The sequence below is a fragment of the Podarcis cretensis genome, assembly GCF_951804945.1.
Source record: "Podarcis cretensis genome assembly, chromosome: 3".
NCBI lineage: Eukaryota > Metazoa > Chordata > Lepidosauria > Squamata > Lacertidae > Podarcis > Podarcis cretensis.
Genome location: NC_137172.1, coordinates 2549469 through 2569082, shown reverse-complemented (window position 1 = coordinate 2569082; position 19614 = coordinate 2549469). Strand labels below are relative to the sequence as shown.

Below are 19614 nucleotides of genomic sequence, written 5' to 3'. Positions count from 1 at the left end.
CAATTCCAATATCCCCCACAAGCCAATGCTTTTTCTGGGTTACTCACGGTGGAGTTTAGGATGCTGACCAAAGGGAAGTGGGAATTGCACTACGGCAACTAGCAATAAATGCCTCTGTTAGCTCCTGAGCCAGGAAATGTCCACAGCTGGAAAATATTTTAAAGTCTGCACACAGAAGCAATTGGTGCTTCAGATAAGAAGCAAGCAGAGGGGAAAAGGCAAGTGAGCCCCTCAAAATGTGGTTCAGCCAGCCCTGCTGGATCTGGGGTTACTCCTCCTCTTTTTGCTAAGTGACGTCCTGGACCTCTGCCCCCAATCCAACCCTGATGCCAGCTCCCCTCTCCTCTCCTCTTGCTTGCAAGTCAGTTGGCATCCTGCTCCACATCCGCAGCCTGTGAGGTGTTGACACCTGGAGGCTCAGGCAAAAAGCTTCCTCATCTTGCTGTGGATCAGGGAGTGCCCTTCATCTCTTCCAATTCTTGGGGTCCTGATTCCAGGGAGGGTTAGAATCTCAAAGAGGAGTTTGCTGAGCTAGTCAGACAACGTAGGACTAGGACCTTCGCTGGCCACTGGAGTGTCCCCATCAGCATCTCAAAGAATAAACCACAGCGCAGTTTAAAATACAAAAACATCAAAATACATACCATATTAAGAAAACAAACAATAACACCCACACATAGTGTAAAACACCATTTTCCCATTAGTCCAAGGCTGGAAGAAGAGGAATGTATTTGCCTGGCACGTAAAGGAACAGAGTTAACTTCCCGGGGAAGAGCAATCCACAAACAGGGAGCCACCACAGAAAAGACCTCATATCATAGTGCCGCCCTATAGACCTCTTGCGAAGGAGGCACATGAAGAAGGGCTTCTGACGATGATCTCAGGGTCCAGGTCAGTTCACATGGGGAGAGGCGTCCCTTGAGATATTTTGGTTCTGAGCCCATGTGGGGTTTGAGAGCTGAGTTGGGAGCAGCCTGGAGGCTGAAGACAAAGATTCCTGTTTCCTGAGGAGGGGATCCAAAGCTATGAGGAACTGAGAAGGATGATTTGGGGGGTGTTAATGCTGTGACCCCATCCATTTTATGCTCATGCTCTCTCTATATGTTCAAAAAAAAAATATATCTCAGCTCACATTCAAGGAAACCCAACTCTGGGCAAACACTGAAACTCCTGGATTTTCTTACCGCTCAGAGATTTGGTTGCTGCGTAACAATAGTTTCAAGGAATCCTCACATGTGTTATTTGCACTTTTTCTCCAGCTCCATCCTTGAATCTGTTTGCATGGAAAGGGATGTCTATGGCATTACTGCTCCCCATTCCCAACATTTCACACACCCCAATATCACATTCTGATCTGGGCTCATCCCCAAGTTCACTGGGCTGAATCTGGCAGTTGCTTCACCCAACTTTGCTGCCTGTGGGCATCCAATGGAGCAACACTTGTTCGTTAACTTGAAGCAAGACCAGGTGGGGAAATGGGACTTAGCCCTGTGACCACAGATTCCCCACCTTAAGTGCTGGGTTGGCACTTCAGGCTCTTGGGAAAGGATGCTGAAGACATCTCCTGGAGCCCATCTCTGTGGAGATTGCAAAAGACCAGCAACTGCCTGCTAAATGTTACAGGCACAGCCCAGACCAACAGCTCACGACTGGCACTGATACTTCTCCCCCATCTCCAAATTCAAATATAAAAGAATTGCCCTGACCTACTAGTTCCCCCCATATATTCACAACAAAGCACAGAAGCTCAAACCAGGGTAACCCAGCAATATTAAAATGAAGCATGAAGCAAGCAACACAAATACCATAAAAGCAGCACAACACACACACACACATACACACACACACACACACACACACACACACAAACAAACAAACAAACAAAAAGGACAGTGCTCAAAGAGTGTCCATAAAAAGAGAATGCTATGCCTACCTTTCCCTTGGAAAAATGGATCTGGAGAATATTCAAGAGCATGGAAGGGCAACAGAATAGTTTGGTGCAGCACTGATGGGGTTGGATCCAAGGCCACAGACGTCCGCGTGGGCATGGGAATCCCTGCTCTCCCCCCCTACAGACCCATTGCATCCCCAAAATCTATTCCAAGGTATTGGGCAATGTGGGATACAAGCCTCTAGATCAGCTTTGGGTGGTGCCCAGGGAGAGGAGAGGCTGCAGAACTCAGTTGGTGAAGTTGGGGACAACCTGCTGAGTTGGAGATGGTGGTGAGCAAACCCAAGTGGAAATGTAAACCTGGCTCTTGGGCATGGACTGCATGAGAACACCTCTATCAGGGCTGGACTATTTCCCCCCAAAATGTTTTGCACCTCAGCTGCATGTAATTTCCGCAACTATGCATGATTTGGAACAGATCTGTCCTTCCAAGTGTTCTCCTTCCATGAAGGCAATTCAATCAAGTAATGTCCACCAAAACACATACAGTGGTGTAATATGTATCCATATGGGTGAAAATAGCATGAAAGAATGGGGGGGGGGGACTGCCTTGCAAAAAAGGGTATATTAGGTACGATTACCGTATTTTTCGTCCTATAGGGCGCACCGGCCCATAGGACGCACACCGGTTTTTTTTGGGGGGGGGAATGAATAAAAAAAAATTATTTCCGCCCCCAGCCGCGGCTGCCACCCCAAGCCTTGCACACGCCTGCCTGAAGCACGAGGCACCCTCCGCAGGGCTCCGCGTGCTTAGGGCTGCAGGCTGCCGCCCTAAGCCTCGCGCGCCCGGCAGGATATACCGCCGGGCACGCAAGGCTTGCAGGCACTCGCCCGAAGCACAGGGAGCCCTCCGGAGGCCTCCCTGTGCTTCGGGCAACAGGCTGCTGCCCCAAGCCTTGCACGCTCAGTGGGAGCTCCTGCTGGGCGCGCAAGGCTTGCGGACACTCACCGGGGCTGCAGGCTGCTGCCCGCAAGCCTTGTGCGCACCGACCCCTCTCGCTCTCCAGGCTTCAGCGAAAGCCTGCATTCGCCCCATAGGACGCACACACATTTCCCCTTCATTTTTGGAGTGGAAAAAGTGCGTCCTATGGGGCGAAAAATACGGTACATATAAATGCCTGTGTATTAGGAAAAAAATCACCCCAAAATGCTAATGACTTTTTGTTTCTAAGCAAACTGATGTGGAATCATGGAGAACGCATGGAGTAATTTGTCGGATGCTGACACACTGCCCTCCAGAATGCCTAGGCTACCAAGCAGCTGGATCAGTGGGGCAGGTTGTGTGTGGGTAAAAGGTGGAAGAGATGCAGGGGTTTCCCAATGGGAGTTAAAGTGGGTTCATATAGGAGTGCAATGGAGACATGACGTGAAGCTGAGTGTCCGGAGATTCAGAAGGGATAAAACCAAGGGCTTCTTCATGCAGCTTGTAGTGAAACTATGGAACTCCCTCGCCCAGGAGGCAGGGATGACCACCGACTCTGATAGCCTGAAATGCAGACCAGGGGCTGCTAGCCTTGAGGGAGATGCTCTGCCTCTGCAGTGAATGGACACAATGCTTCTTAATGCCAGTTCCTGGGTATCCCATGTGATCCATGGCCATTGGTATCCTGCAAGGAGGACCTGAGTGAACACCACTCTCCCCACTTGCGATTCTGGGCCAATGATGTTCAGAGGCCTCCTGTCTCCTGCAGGGGAGGGAGGTAGTAGCCATCTTGGCTGGTAGCCATGAACAGCCTTCTGCCCCAAAGATTGGTTTCTCCTGCCTTATCTTTCTTTTCATCTGGAAAACTGAGGTGGGCTCCCCTTCTTCATCCACCAGATAAGCGTGCAAACACACCCACGCCCCCTTTATATCTGCTTTTAATCCAGAAAGAAACTCTGAAGGGCTGTCACAATGAGGCAGGGGCAAGCTTGTTTTCTCCTGCTCATCATGGGGAGGGCCAGGTGGTCTGTAGCCCCAGGCACATGATTTTGAGGGGGCCTGAGCAGGATGCCCCCATGCTAGGATCCCTGCCTTGCCTGCTGCTAGGCCTCTCTGCCCCTGGTCCCACCCTAAATGGACGCCCAGCTAAATGGCTCCCCCCCCCCTTGGTGTGGGCAGGTGAGGAGGCAGAACAGCACTGCCCTGTGAACCCTCGGTGCCCCATGCCTGCCCAGCAATGATGGAGTCTATAGTTGGACTAGTGGGAAGGGTTTTCTTCACCCTCAGCGCCCAGTTCCTGGTCCCGCCTACAAACCGCCATCAAAAGATGCCATGACATTGTGAGGAGAAAGCAAGACACAAACCAACAGATGGAACAGAGTGGAACAGAGCCCTTCAGATGGTGCCTGATTCTCCTTTGCAGGAAGATTTTGAGCAGAGGTTGGATGGGCACCTGTCAGGGATGCTATAGCTGTGATGCCTGCACTGCATTGGGTTGGACTTCATGATATTTCGTGTCCCTTCTGTAAACCTATGATTCTGTGATCTTCTGTAAACTTATGATTCTGTGGTCTTTGGCTGGTCCTTGGCACATGCCCTTAAGGGCTTGCCACATCCATCCTGCAAACGACGGTTGGCATCCCACAAGATTTCATCAGTCCCCCAGCAACCTATAAGTAGAGGCAGCTTTCCTTCCCCTGGCTATTACTCTTCCACTTGGCTTCTGGTATCTCCAGATACCAGATATTCCCACCATCCTCCAACCATGAAGATCTTCTGCCTCCTCTCTGTTGCCGTCCTCTTCTTGATGCTGCTGGCTCCAGGTATGGCCTTCTTCTCGGATGCTTCTTCTCTGAGCAACTTCACAGCTCTCCACTTTATTCGTTTTTAACTTGCCTTTGAGCACCACTTGCAGTGACTCCCAAAGAGGTGGGATCTTGCCCCTCTGTCCTCCTGGAGAGTTTCCCAAATGGGGCTTCAGGTTGGACCCTGGGAGAAGAGGATGCTGGACTCGATGGGCCCCCTTTGGCCAGATCCACCAGCCAGTCTCTTCTTATTACCTCATTTATGTGATCCACTTAAGCTCTTGCTTTCAAATCTGTAATAATGTGCTTCAGTAAACTCAGCTTTGCAGTGGGTAAAAGAACGGGCCAGTTTCCTGGGCAAGGGGGCTTCTCTCTCCCAGATTGCCAGTGGCTGCCCAGTTAAGCCAGTGACTTTGACGCAGCCTTCCCTACCACCTTGGCTCAGACCATCTCCTGAAGGTTCAGATAGGCAGGAGAAGGGACTGGCTCTCTGCTCCAGCCCTGCATTCTTCCTGCACCAGCTTTCCCCAACCTGGTGCCCTCCAGGTGTCCAAGCCAGCAGGGCCATGGTGAAAGAAGTTGTGGAAGGTGTAGGAGATCAGGCCTGTGAAACAGAGCCTTCAAAGTTGTCTTTTTCCCCCTTCAGATTTCACCAGAGCCCAAGGTTACTGCATTCAGAGATGTCGACAGCAGAATGGGATACTGCAATTTCGTAGGTGCTGGCCGCCCCGAAACACACTTTTTAGGTGTGGTCGCCAATGGTGTTGCCGTAGAGGTGAGTTAAATCAAATATTAGTTTTCCTCAAAAAATTGTCAGCTGTGTATCATGACCCCAAATGCATGTGACTCATCTCTCTGTTCCCCCCCCCACTCCACTTAATCTTTACATCCACTGTGAGGGGGAACAATATTAGTGTGCACACTGGGGGGTGACAACCCTGTCCTCTCCCCTTGCTGCCCCCATGAAAGCTCTCTGACCCCTCAGCCACAACTCTGCTTAGCCTCCCTTGGCTCAAAGAACAACTCTTCGTGGCATGAGGGGGTGGGGGCTCAGTCGCTGACCCTCCTCAAATAGCAAAGGCAACCTCTGTGAAAACATCCCTGTGAAGGTGGTTACTGAATCACAGAATCGTAGAATTGAAAGGGAAAGAGTTCAGTGCACACCAACACAATGATCTCCTCAAATGTGTCCTCTCCTGTGGTTGCTGTTTGCATAAAGAAGAAGGAAAAGAACCACATTAGAAAAAAAAGTGAGTGTGGCAGCCAAGCCCCGCTCAAATCCCCCCAAGTGCATACATGAAATGCTCAGAGGTCTCTCCTACTATCATAGAATAGAAATGTAGTGTTGGGAGTCACCAAGGGGTCATCTAGTCCAACCCTCTGCAAAACAGTTACAGGTAGGTAGCCTTGTTGGTCTGCCAGGTATCTGCCAGGTATCTGAAGAAGGGTGCATGCACACGAAAGCTCATACCTAGAACTAACTTAGTTGGTCTTTAAGGTGCTACTGGAAGGAATTTTTTTTCTTTTATTTTGTTTTGCCTCTGCAAAACAGAACCTCTATGCAATTTGAACTCTGACAACAGCAGCTCTTCTGCCTCCCAGTTGGAGTCACTGGTCTGGGTTTTCAGAACCACCACCAACACCCGTTTTAACCCGTTTCCTCCTCTCACAGGATGGTAACTCTGCCGATCTCCAGAACAAGACCTCTGGTGAAAGGAAGAAACCGCTTTGCTTGATGCTGCCGAAGGCAATGCTGGGAAGGAGTCAAGAGGGAGCCGTCCTGTCTGTCTGTCTACTCACGAGTAAGCCCACACCAGTGGGCCCTGACTCCTGAGTAAATGGGTTCGGGATTGGAGCTTGGATTTGGTTTGCCTGCAAAAATGCTTTAGCTTCTTCTTTTTAATAAATGCAAGCATTGGAAACCTTTGTGTTGGTTCATAGTGTGAAAACGTGTGCTGGGTTGAGGGGATATTTTGGGTCAGGCTCTCAGACTCTCTCTCTCTCTCTCTCTCTCTCTGCCAGTCAGTGCTGCCATCCAGGCTTTGTGGTTCTTTCCCAAACATGGCTTTGCACAAGGGCATTTCTCAAATTGTAGGCCCCCACCTCCCCCTGGGGTCTCCCTGCCCCTCCTCCTGCCCCTTTCTCTGTGTCTCCCCTCCAACTGACCTGCTTCCTTGGGCAGCTGCACAGAGAAGGATGTTTCACAAACAGGAATTGAGCAGAGCTGGAAAAGTTTGGGGACATTCGCTGCAACATTTCTCCCATGAAAATAGGGACATTCTTTTCAATAGTAGTAGTAGTAATAATAATAATAATAATAATAATAATAATATTCACATATATGACTCCATATATATGAAAATAGGGACATTCTATTCAATAGTAGTAGTAGTAGTAGTAATAATAATAATAATAATAATAATAATAATAATACTCCACCCATCTGACTGGGTTTCCCCAGCCTCTCTGTTTTTTTTATTTGTTTTTTTAAATAAATAATATTTATTAAGGTTTTAAGGGTTACAAAAAGAAAAAGTAAAAACATCATATTAAACACCAACAAAAACGACACATCATAATAAGAAAAAAAGGAGAATAAAAGAAGAAATAAGGAAAAATAAGAAGACAGAAAAATAAAATCCATTAAAAAAAACAAAACACTTTGAATCTTCCCATAACTTATCTTTCGTTAGCTTGTTTCCTTGACCTCCTCACACCTCTCTTTTTTGTATTCTAGTTCAGTTAACTGTTTCAGCAAATCCTTTCCATCTTTTCCAATTTTTGTCCTGTAATTTATCTTAATGTAATATAACTTTACTTTCCCTCCTTTCACCAATTAACAGTCTATTTTTTCCTAATCCTTTATAACATTTCTGCTAAAACCACATAAGTTCATTCCAACATCCTTCTAACATTCATTAATTTTACAATGTTTCTGTAAGTAATCTTTAATTTTTTTCCAATCTTTCTCCACCGACTCTTCTCCCTGGTCTCGGAACCTGTCAGTCATTTCCGCCAATTCCATATAGTCCCTCACCTTCATCTGCCATTCTTCCCGGGTGGGTAGATCTTGTGTCTTCCAGTACTTTGCAATAAGTATTCTTGCTGCTGTTGTAGCATACATAAAGAAAGTTTTATCCTTCTTTGGCACTGATTGGCCGACTATGCCCAGGAAAAAGGCCTCTGGTTTCTTCAGAAAGCTATATTTAAATACCTTTTTCATTTCATTATAGATCATCTCCCAGAAGGTCTTAATCCTTGGGCACGTCCACCAAAGGTGAAAGAATGTGCCTTCAGTCTCTTTACATTTCCAACACTTATTATCAGGCAAATGATAAATTTTTGCAAGCTTGACTGGGGTCATGTACCACCTGTATATCATTTTCATAATATTCTCTCTTAAGGCATTACATGCCGTAAATTTCATACCTGTGGTCCATAACTGTTCCCAGTCAGCCATCATAATGTTATGTCCAACATAATCATTTAATCATAGCAGATTTCACCGTTTCATCCTGTGTATTCCATTTCAACAGCAAGTTATACATTCTTGACAGATTCTTAATTTTAGGATCTAACAATTCTGTTTCCAATTTTGATTTTTCCACCTGGAAGCCAATTTTTTTATCCAAATTATATGCCTCCATTATCTGATAATAATGAAGCCAATCTCGCACTCTATTTTTTAATTTTTCAAAACTCTGCAGTTTTAATCTGCCTCCCTCTTGTTCCAAGATTTCCCAGTATTTCGTAACGGGCCAATGGCCGTAATAAAGATCAATCCAATCCAATTCCCAGTATTTCGGCCATTTGGCCTCCATATTGAGCTTTTTCTGAGCCTTCGCTTCCATTGGTGACAGCCACCTTGGGGTTTAATTTTCAAGCAAATCCTTGTATCATATCCAAACATTAAACAGTGCTTTTCTGACAATATGGTTTTTAACGCTTTATGTGCTTTGACCTTGTCATACCACAAATATGCATGCCACCCAAATACATTGTTAAAACCTTCTAAATCCAGCATGTCAGTGTTTTCAAGAAGCAGCCATTCTCTCAGCCAGCAAAAAGCAGCTGATTCATAATAAAGTTTTAAGTCTGGCAGGGCAAATCCACCTCTATCTTTAGCATCAGTTAGTATCTTAAATTTTATTCGAGGCTTCTTGCCCTGCCAGACAAATCTAGAAATATCTCTCTGCCAGATATTCCCCAGCCACTCTGTGTGGCTCAAATATATATACAAAAACATCACAACACATTAAACATTAAAAGACATTCATATACAGGACTGCCTTCCGATGGCTCAGGGGTCACATAACTCCACACCCTCCAACATTTCTCTGATGGAAACGGGGACACCCTTAGGAAAATTGGGGCATTCTGAGATCAAGTCAGATCAACTGGGAGAGCTTCTGTAAGTCCAGGACTGTCCCTGGAAGATGGGGACACTTGGAGGGTTGGAGGGGCGTGGAGGAAGAAGAAGGGGGCGATGAAGGAGAAGGGGGGAAGGGAGGGCCTTGTGGACAGGACCGGCCCAAGACATTTGAGCCCCTGGGGTAAACCAGAAAATGGTGCTTTCCAGCCCCCACCCAGCCCCTACCCAGGGAAGAAGGGGTGAGTTGAAATCTACATTAGGATCAAGGGGGAGGATATCAGCAATGCCTCTGAGTCACCAAGAAGCATTTCTTGGGGGCTGAATCTGATGCCTGCCACCTGAGGTGGGCACTGCCCCTTGCCTCATGATTGGGCTGGCCCAGCACGTTGATCTCCGTGCTGTGTGGCAGGGAAGGAAGAGACAGGGGGGAATCGGCTCCGCTGGAGAAGGGTTCTACCGCGACGGCGAGACTTCCGGGTTAGTGCGATCTGGTTAATGGCGGATTCCCTCCGAGCTCCGGAGGGAATCGGCTCCGCTGGAGAAGGGTTCTACCGCGACGGCGACGCGGGGACCCTCAGAAACCGCAGGCGCTGAAGCCTGCGGACTTGGTGACTCGGCGGGCACCTAAAGCGCCCCCCCGACCCACGAAGAGCCTTTTTAAAGGCTGCGGAGAGGGTACGGGGAGCGGCGTGGTGCTGTGAGTGGACCGCTAGTGCAGTGGAGCGAAGCCGCGAGCCATGGCCGGAGACCGCTGACTTTCTTCCCTGAAATTCGGACTTGAAATAACCCGTGAGTAGAATGGAATTTGGACTTTAAAATTTCTACCCTTGAATTCGGTACGATTGGGGGATGTGCTAAAGGGAAGTCCGCACCCCCCCTGCCTACAGAAGATTTAAAGCAAGGATCGGAGAACTAAGGTGGAGAGTTTTTTCTTTTTGGTGTTTTTTAAAGATAATATTTTCATGAATTTGACAGAAGAAGATTTGTGCTGGAGAGTAAGAGTGGAATTTTAGAAGCTTTACCCCCCCCCCCCAGACCCGGGAGTGTCCTGTATTTGAGCTGGAGAAAAAGGAACAAGGAGTTTGACAGCTGTCAAAGGAGCTGTCAAACGGGCAGTGAAAGTTAAAAATCTTATTATTTAACACCTTTCTGGACTAAATTTGTTATATTTGAATTAAAGTGGTTGGGAACAAAGTAGTGAAATAACAAAGTAACGGACTGTTGGGAAAAGACTATTAAGTAACCAGAATCCCCCTAGGGGAAACATTGAAACACTACAATGGCTGCAGATGGAAAATTACAGGCAGAGATAGAAAGAATGTTTTTTCTCGTGGGAAAGTTGCAGGAGCAGACTACGGCTATGAGTAAACAACTTACAACCTTGAACTATAAAATAAGTGACTCTGCTGAATGCACAATGGACTTGACCGGGAAAAAATCTGCAGCTGAATTAGAAGAGATAACTTCGGAACAGGAGGAGAGGGAACAAGGGCCAGTACAGATGGAGAGTACCAACCAGAAGCCTACATTGTCAGAACACAAAGAAGAAGACCTTTGGATTACAAATTTGCGAAAGATGCGAAAGAGGAGGGAGGAAGCCCCTGGAACACTTGGAATATTTGAATTTAAAAGAAATAAGAAATATGATTGGGGCTTCCTCTCTGAGTATGGACTAGCTGACCTTTCGCAGCAGCTGGTACCAAGTACTTTGGATGGAAGAAAATTTGATGAGACTGAGCTAGAACTCCTTCGAGACCCGAGGACCAACAAAGAGGGCTACCAACAAAATCGGCAGAGAGAGACTGACAGAGATTTAAAGGCCTCAGATGTGAGGAATCCAGGCTAAAAACTGCTTTTGTGGACATGGGGACATTGGGAAGGGACAGAAATCGGGGCGGGGGGGGAAAGAATTTTTAAAAATATGTTTATGATCTTTGTGTTTGATTATTATGATCTATTTTTAAGATAAAAGGGAAATTCGTGGAAGGAATTCGAGTCGACCTTAGAAAAGGATTTGGCCAAGTAATAAGAATTAAGTATTTTTTTAAAAAAATATATATATAATAATAATATGTAAAGGATGAGAGATATGAACTTGCTGAGCTAATTTAATTGAATTAGGACGTATGAAGGGGGGGTGGGGGGAGGTCAAGAACTGGGGTTAGGAAAGTAAGGATATGAAACTTTATATGTGTTGTCTTTGTCTGTGTGTGTATGTCTGTGTTTATAAAATGTGAAAACTCAATAAAAATTTTATATATAAAAAAAAGGAAGAGACAGGGAGGGTGGGAAGCAGAGCTGAGGAGGAGCAAGGCAATGGGTGGGGGCACCGTGGCCGGCACAGCGAGGTTTCCCCCAGGCTTCTAGGCAAAGCATGCATACCCTCCAACATTTCTCCAGTTAAAAGAGGGGTGTCCTTTTCCATCATCATCATGATGTATATTATTTATAACCCACCCATTGGACTGGGTTACTCCAGCCACTCTGGGCAGCTTCCAAGATGTAGAAAACCCTGACGCTCCCTCTCCTCTCCTCTTCCTTGCGAGCGACTTGGCATCCTGCTCCACATGCGCAGCCTGTGAGGTGTTGACACCTGGAGGCTTAGGCAAAAAGGTTGCTCATCTTGCTGGGGATCAGGGAATGCCCTGCACCCCTTCCAATTCTTGGGGTTCCAATTCTTGGGGTTCTGAACCCAGAGAGGGTTAGAATCTAAGAGAGGAGTTTGCTGAGCTGGTGAGACAACTTTCTTTGTAAGACTAGGACCTTCGCTGGCCACTGGAGTGTCCTCATCAGCATCTCAAAAGAATAAGGCAGGTGGGAAGAGCTGCAACTAAGAGGGATGCTACAGGCTAATAGGTGAGCCATTCCAAAATCCTCATCCCCCAGCTGATAGGCAGGGCAACAGTGGTATTATTATTATTATTATTATTATTATTATTATTATTATTATTAAACAATTAGATTTCTATGCAACCCTTCATCTGAGGACCGCAGCACAGTTCAAAATACTAAAACATCAAAATACATACCATATTAACAAAGCAAACAATAACACCCCAAACACAGTTTGAAAGACAATAGATTTTTTTCATTAGCCAAATGCTTTAGAGAAGAGGAATGTATTTCCCTGGCACCTAAATGAGTAGAATTAGCCTTCTGGGGAAGAGCATTCCACAAACAGGGAGCCACCAGAAAAAATACCTCGTCTCGCAGTGCCGCCCTCCGGACATTTTGCTAAGGAGGCACATGAAGAAAGGCTTCTGATGATGATCTCAGGGTCCAGGTCAGTTCATACGGGGAGAGGCTGTCCTTGAGATTTTGTGGTCCTGAGCCCATGAGGTGTGTGAGAGCTGAATTGAAAGCAGCCTGGAAGCTGGAGACACAGGACTGCCTTCAGATGCCTTCTAAAGGGTGTAATATTTCTTAACTCCTTGGCTCGGAGGTCTGCATCCCCTCCAACCTTTCTCAGATGAACATGCAAAGAGTTCTACCCTGATGGTGGGACCTCTCCTGCTTGCTAGTGAAATGGCCCCCTGATCCACATCAGCAAACTGCAGGGTGTGGACCTCTGGGGCCTTGGTCCCAGGCTTCTCATATTCTTAAGGAAACCTCGTGTGTGCTAATTGCCACCTTTCTCCAGCTCCCAATCAGTGATGATGAACAGGGTTGTAGGTGGGCTCAGCATAACACCAAGGGATCAATCCCAATATGCTCTACAAGGCAATCCTTTGAAGGTGGAGTATATATATCTGTTTAGGGCATTGCCCAAAAGGAAGTGGGTGACACCTGACCCACAGGCACCTGTCTGACTAGGGTGTGATAGTGATGTCCACCCCCTCTCACACCTACCCACATTCATCCTGCATTGGTTTTGAAAGTCTGCAGGGCTCCTTCCACATGGAGTTCTGACCTCAATGTCTTGCTCCTCAGCTCCTCCTGATGTGTCCTTTGAGCCATCCAACCTCTGCCTTTCACCTTCCACAGCCAAGTCATGAAAAGAGGAGGCACAGCACGAGTAGCCCAGAATAGAATCAGAGATCTGACAGGTACAGCCACAAAGTGCTCTTGAGTGGAGCCCTGGACCTCTGCCCCCAACCCAACCCTGATGGCATCTCTCCTCTTGCTTGCAAGCGAGTTGTGGCATCCAGCTCCACATTATAAACCTGAAGGGTTTTGACATCTGGGAGCTTGGGCAAAAAGGTTATTCATATTGTGGATCGGAGCATGCCCTGAGTTCCTTCTCATTCATGGGGTTCTGTACCTATGGAGGGTTAGAATCTCAGAGAGAAGGTTGCTGAACTGGTCAGACAGGTTTTTTTTTTTTTTTTTTTTTTTTGTAAGGCAGCGACTCTGGCTGGCTAGTTGAGTGTCCTCATGAGCAACTCCAAAAAATAAGCCAGGTTGTAAGAGCAGCAAATCAGTGAAGGGGTCTTTCAGATTAACGGGTTGGGCTTTTCCTTGACCCCCAACCACCAGAAGCCTAGTGTTGCCCCTCTCCAGACCTCTCACCCAGGAGGTGCATACAGGTGTTAATGCATTGAAGTCTTGCATTTTATGCTCAGGCTGTCTATATGTGACAATAACACCAGATATCCAAAAGACAGCACAGCCTCTGCTGACCTTCATTCCAAGGACACCGAACTCTGGGCAAACACAGCCTGGAAGCTGGAGACACAGATTCCTGTTTCTTGTGTTGGTGATCCAAAGCTGAGAGGAACCGAGAAGGATGATTTGGGGTTTGTTAATGCTGTGACCCCATCCATCTTATGCTCAGGCTCTCTCTATATGTTCAAAACAAATCCATATCTCCTAAAGACACCAAAGTATCCGCTCACCTTCAAGGAAACAGAACTCTGGGCAAACACTGAACCCCCTGGGTTTTCTCTATGATCAACAATTTGGGTGCTGTGTAACAAAATTTTCAAGGAATCCTCACATGTGCTTTTTGCCCCTTTTCTCCAGCTCCATCCCTGAATCTGTTTGCATTGCAAGGGATGTCTTTGGCATTGCTGCTCCCCAATCCCATGCACTGTCCCCCAATAACACCTTCTGATCTGGGATAATTCCCAAGTTCACTGTGCTGAATCTGGCAGTTGCTTCACCCAACTTTGCTGCCTGTGGGCATCCGATGGAGCAATGCTTGTCCGTTTACTTGAAGCAAGACCAGGTGGGAAAATGGGACTTAGCCCTGTGACCACAGGTTCCCCACCTTGCCTGCTGGGTTTGAACTTCAGGCTCTTGGGAAAGGAGGCTGAAGACATCTCATGGGGCCCATCTCTGTGGAGATTGCAAAAGACCAGCAACTGCCTGCTAAACATCACTGGGCAGGACACAGCTCAGACCAACATCTCACAGCAAGCACCAATCCTTCTCTCCCCTCCCCAAAATAAGATATAAAATACCTCTTTTTTGTTCCCTTCTTCTTGTTCCTGGGAGCCAATGTGGGGACTTCCCAATGTTGAGGGGGACCTTCAGCTCCCCCTCCCTGCAAGCCAGAAGGGCCACCGGCCAGGAGTAATGGGAGATGCAGTTGGCAAACATCTGACGGTCCCTACACTAGCTGCCTCTCGAGTAAAGTGGGGGGGGGGGACAGCAAGGAATGCTCAGCCCCCAAAATAGAGCAAAAAGGGGAAGGAGAGACATCTCAAGATTCTGGATATGGATTTGTGGAGGAGCTTGTGGCCTTTCCTTCACTGGAGCTGGGGTGGGATGGCCATCTGTCATTGATGCTTTAGTTCAGTTTCCTGCATTGAAGGGGCTTGAACGGGATCACCCTCAGGGTCCCTCCTCACTCCACAATTTTATGAGTTATCCATGATTGTAGAAGGGTCTAAGATGATGATCTCAGGATCCAGGTTGGTACATATAGGGAGAGGTGGCATTGGAGGTAAAGAGGTCCTGAGCCAGTTTGAGAGTTTTGCAGGATGCAGGTTGGAAGCGAGAGGCACAGAGATGGGCTTGCTGTCTACCAAATCCAAAGCTCTGACTGAGAAGGAGAATTTTTTTGAAGGGAGTGTGTGTTAATGCTTTGAAGCCCAGCATTTTATGCTCAGACTGCCTATATGTGTAGATAACACAGGATATCCAAACGACAGCACAGCCTCCGCTGATCTTCATTCCAAGGAAACCAAATTCTGGGCAAGCACAGAAGTGCGTGGCTTTTTCCCCAACTCAGAGATTTGGCTGCCGCGTAACAATAGTTTCAAGGAACCTGGAATGTTCTTTTTTGCCCCTTTTCTCCAGCTCCATCCCTGAATCTGTTTGCATGGAAAGGGGTCTCTGTGGCATTGCTGCTCCCCACTCCCACCCACTGTCCCCCAATATCACCTTCCCAAGTTCACTGTGCTGAATCTGGCAGTTGCTTCACCCAACTTTGCTGCCTGTGGGCATCTGATGGAGCAACGCTTGTTCGTTAACTTGAAGCAAGACCAGGTGGGGAAATGGGACTTAGCCCTGTGACCACAGGTTCCCCACCTTGCCTGCTGGGTTTGAACTTCAGGCTCTTGGGAAAGGAGGCTGAAGACATCTCCTGGGGCCCCATCTCTGTGGAGATTGCAAAAGACCTGCAACTGCCTCCTAAGTGTTACAGGCACAGCCCAGACCAACAGCTCACGACTGGCACTGATAGTTCTCCCCTATCCCCAAAATTAAATATCCCCCCATATATTTACAACACTGCACAGAATTTTAAACCAGTGTCAGCCAGAACTGTTGAAACAAAGCACCCAGAAAGCAACACAAATACCATAAAAACAGCACAACACACACACACACACACACACACACACACACACACAAAATAGACAGCAGGACAGTGCACAAAGAGTGTCCAGGAAAAAGAGAAGGCTGCTTTTCCCTTGGAAAGGTGGATCTGGAGTGCATGGAAGGGCAACAAAATGATTTGGTGCTTGATCGATGGGGTTGTATCCAAGGCCACAGATGTCCACTTGTGGATGGTAATCCCAGCTCTTCGCCCCTGCAGACCCCACCAATTGCATCCTCAAAATCCTTTCCAAAGTATTGGGCAATGTGGGATAATAGCCTCCAGATTTTGGTGGTGCCTAGGGAGAGGAGAGGACGCACAACTCAGTTTGTGAAGTTGGGGACAACCTGTTGAGTTGGAGAGGGTGGTGAGAAAGCCCAAGCGGAAAATGCCCTTCTAGTTGGTCCCTCAAGCAGGTGTGGTGTTGGGAGATTACCTGGCTCTTGGGCATGGACTGCATGAGAACAACTCCATCAGGGCTGGACTATTTCCCCCAAAAATGTTTTGTACCTCAGCTCCATGTAGTTTTCACAACTATGCATGATTTGGAACAGAGCTGTCCTTCTAAGTGTTCTCCTTTCTATGAATTCTGCAAGGCAGTTCAATCAAGTAATGCGCACCAAAACACATAAAGTGGCGTAACATGTATCCATATGGGTGAAAATAGCATGCAAAAATGGGGGGGAGCCTTGCTCCCGGGACTCTGGCCCCATGCTGAATGGCTGCCCAGCCAGTGTTGGCGGGGGGGGGGGGGGTCACCTGCCAAGAACAGCCATGGCTTGGTGTAGGAAGGTGAGGAGGGAGCACAGCATGGCCCTGTGAACCCTCGGTGCCCCATGCCTGCCCAGCAGTGATGGAGTCTAGAGTTGGGCTAGCGGAAGTGTTTTGTTCACCCTCTGCGCCCAGGCCCTGATCCCACCTGCAGAGCGCCCCCCCGCCCGGGGAAATCAAAAGATGCTGTGCCACTGTGAGCAGAGAGCAAGACACAAACCAACAGATTCACTTTCTGAGTTGTTCAACGGTGGAACGGAGCCCTTCAGAACGTGCCTGATTCTCCTTTGCAGGAGGTTGGATAGGCACCTGTCAGGGATGCTAAAGCTTTGATGCCTGCACTGCAGGGGTTGGACTAGGTGATTCTTGGTGCCCCTTCTGTGAACCTATGATTCTATGGTCTTTGGCTGGTCCTTGGCACATGTGCTCAGAGCTTGCCACATCCATCCTGCAAACAACGGTTGGCATCCCACAAGATTTCATCAGTCCTCCAGTCACCTATAAGTAGACGGACCTCTCCTTCCCCTGGCAATTGCTCTTCCACTTGGCTTCTGGCATCTCCAGGATTCCCACCAACCACCAGCCATGAAGATCTTCTGCCTCCTCTCTGTGGCCATCCTCTTCTTGATGCTGCTGGCTCCAGGTATGGCCTTCTTCTCAGATGTTTCTTCTCTGAGCAGCTTCTCAGGTCTTCTCTGTATTCAATTTAAACCTGCCTCTGAACATCACTTGCTGTGATTGCCATAGAGGTGGGAACTTGCCCCTCTGTCCTGCTGGAGAATATCCCAAATGGGGCTTCAGTAGGATGCTGGGAGAAGAGGATGCCTCACTTGATGGGCCCCCTTTGGCAGATCCACCAGACTGGCTCTCTGCTCCAGCCCTGCATTCTTCCTGCACCAGCTTTCCCCAACATGGTGCCCTCCGAGTGTCGAAGCCAGCAGGGCCGTTGTGGAAGAAGTTGTGGAAGGTGTAGGAGGACAGTCCTGTGAGACAGAGCCTTCAATGTCTTCTTTTTCTTCCTCCAGATTTCACCAGAGGCCAACGTCCTTGCCGTCAGAGATGTCGACAGCAGGGAGGGATATTGCAAACTGTTAGGTGCCATCCGCCCCTAACGCTACTATTTTATTGTATTATTCGTCCCTGGGTGTGCTGCCGTAGAGGTGAGTTAAATCAAATCTTAGTTTTCCTCGAAAATTTGTCAGCTATGTTTCATGCATGTGACTCATCTCTCTGCCCCCCCCCCACTCCACCTCTCTCTTAATCTTTACATCCACTGTGAGTTGGAACAATATTAGTGTGCACACTGGGGGGTGATAACCCTTTCCCCTCCCCTTGCTGTCCCCATGAAAGCTCTCTGACCCCTCAGGCACAACTCCCCATAGCCTCCCTTGGCTCAAAGAACAGTTCTTCCTGGTATGAGAGGGTGGGGGCTCAGTCACTGACCCTCCTCAAATAGCAAAGGCAACCTGTGTGAAACGTCCCTGTGAAGGTGGTTACTGAATCACAGAATTGTAGAGTTGGAAGGGAAAGAGTTCAATGCACACCAACACAATGATCTCCTCAAATGTGTCCTCTCCTGGGGTTGCTGTTCGCATAAAGAAGAAGAAGGAAAAGAACCACATTAGAAAAAGAGTGTGTATGGCAGCCAACCTCCGTTCAAATTCCCCCAAGTGCATACATGAAATGCTCAGAGGTCTCTCCTACTATCATAGAATAGAAATGTAGTGTTGGGAGGGACCTAAGGGGTCATCTAGTCCAACCCTCTGCAAGACAGACCCTCTGTGTGCATTTTGAACTCTGACAAAAGCAGCTCCTCTGCCTCCCAGTTGGAGTCACTGGTTTGGGTTTTCTCAACCACCACCAACACCCGTTTTAACTGTGTTTCCTCTTCTCACAGGTGGGGGGTAACTCTGCCGATCTCCGGTGCAAGACCTCTGGTGAAAGGAAGACCACCCTGCTCTCCTCTGATGTGCAGCTGCCTCGACTGCACCCCCCCCCATCTCTGCTGGGGAAGAAACCGCTTTGCTTGATGCTGCTGAAGACGATGCTGGGAAGGCGTCAAGAGGGAGCCATCCTGTCTGCCTGTCTACTCACGAGTAAGCCCCACTGTGGCCTGTGAGTCCTGACTCCTTAGTAAGTGGGCTCAGGATTCGAGATTGGATTTGGTTTGCCTGCAGAAATGCTTTAGCTTCTTCTTTTTAATAAATGCAAGCATTGGAAACCTTTGAATTGGTTCATGTTGTGAATTGCTGGGTTGAGGGGACTTTTTTGGTCAGGCTCTCAGACCCTCTCTCTCTCTCTCTCTCTCTCTCTCTCTCTCTCTCTCTCTCTCTCTCTCTGCCAGTCAGTGGTGCCATCCAGGCTTTGTGGTTCTTTCCCAAACATGGCTTTGCACAGGGACATTTCTCACATTGTAGGCCCCCACCTCTCCCTGGGGTCTCCCCTGCCCCTCCTCCTGCCCCTTTTCTCTGTCTCTCTCCTCCAACTGACCTGCTTCCTTGGGCAGCTGCACAGAGAAGGATGTTTCACAAACAGGAATTGAGCAGAGCTGAAAAGGTTTGGGGACATTCACTGCAACATTTCTCCAATCAAAATAGGGACATTCTATTCATTATTAGTAGTAGCAGCAGCAGCAGTAGTTCTTCCTGTAGATTTATTGCTTTATTGTATGGCGTCCAGCCATGCTCTCTGCAGCTTCTGTTTATGCAGTGTGGCTTTGGAGCGGTCGTAAAGCAATTAGCAGAATTACACAGCGTCTGTGTGTCGAAAGGGCAGCAAAAAAAGTCCAGACGTTTCTTCTATCCTAATATCTCTTTATTGGGAAACAAAATAGCGTATTTACAATCCATAACAGCCATCAGAGTGTAGCTGCATTTTTCTCTGCGTCCTCCTCTCTCAGTGCAGCGATGCAACAAACTCCAAGCTGCTTTCCTCACATCCTGGCGTACTTCCCTTGTACTCGCCTCCTCTCAGGCTGGAGGCACAGAAGGTTAACCCTTCACTACACCCAACAGTAGTAGTAATAATAAT

At 47.9% G+C, this 19614-nt stretch overlaps 1 long non-coding RNA gene across 1 annotated transcript; it reads left to right on the top strand.

The window, feature by feature from the left end:
- Positions 1-4624: 4624 nt before the first annotated feature.
- LOC307212032 lies at positions 4625-18733 on the top strand. Its single transcript, XR_013836749.1, has 3 exons — positions 4625-4696; positions 5325-5453; positions 18482-18733. It is a non-coding gene; the product is annotated as an uncharacterized lncRNA (long non-coding RNA).
- Positions 18734-19614: the final 881 nt, after the last annotated feature.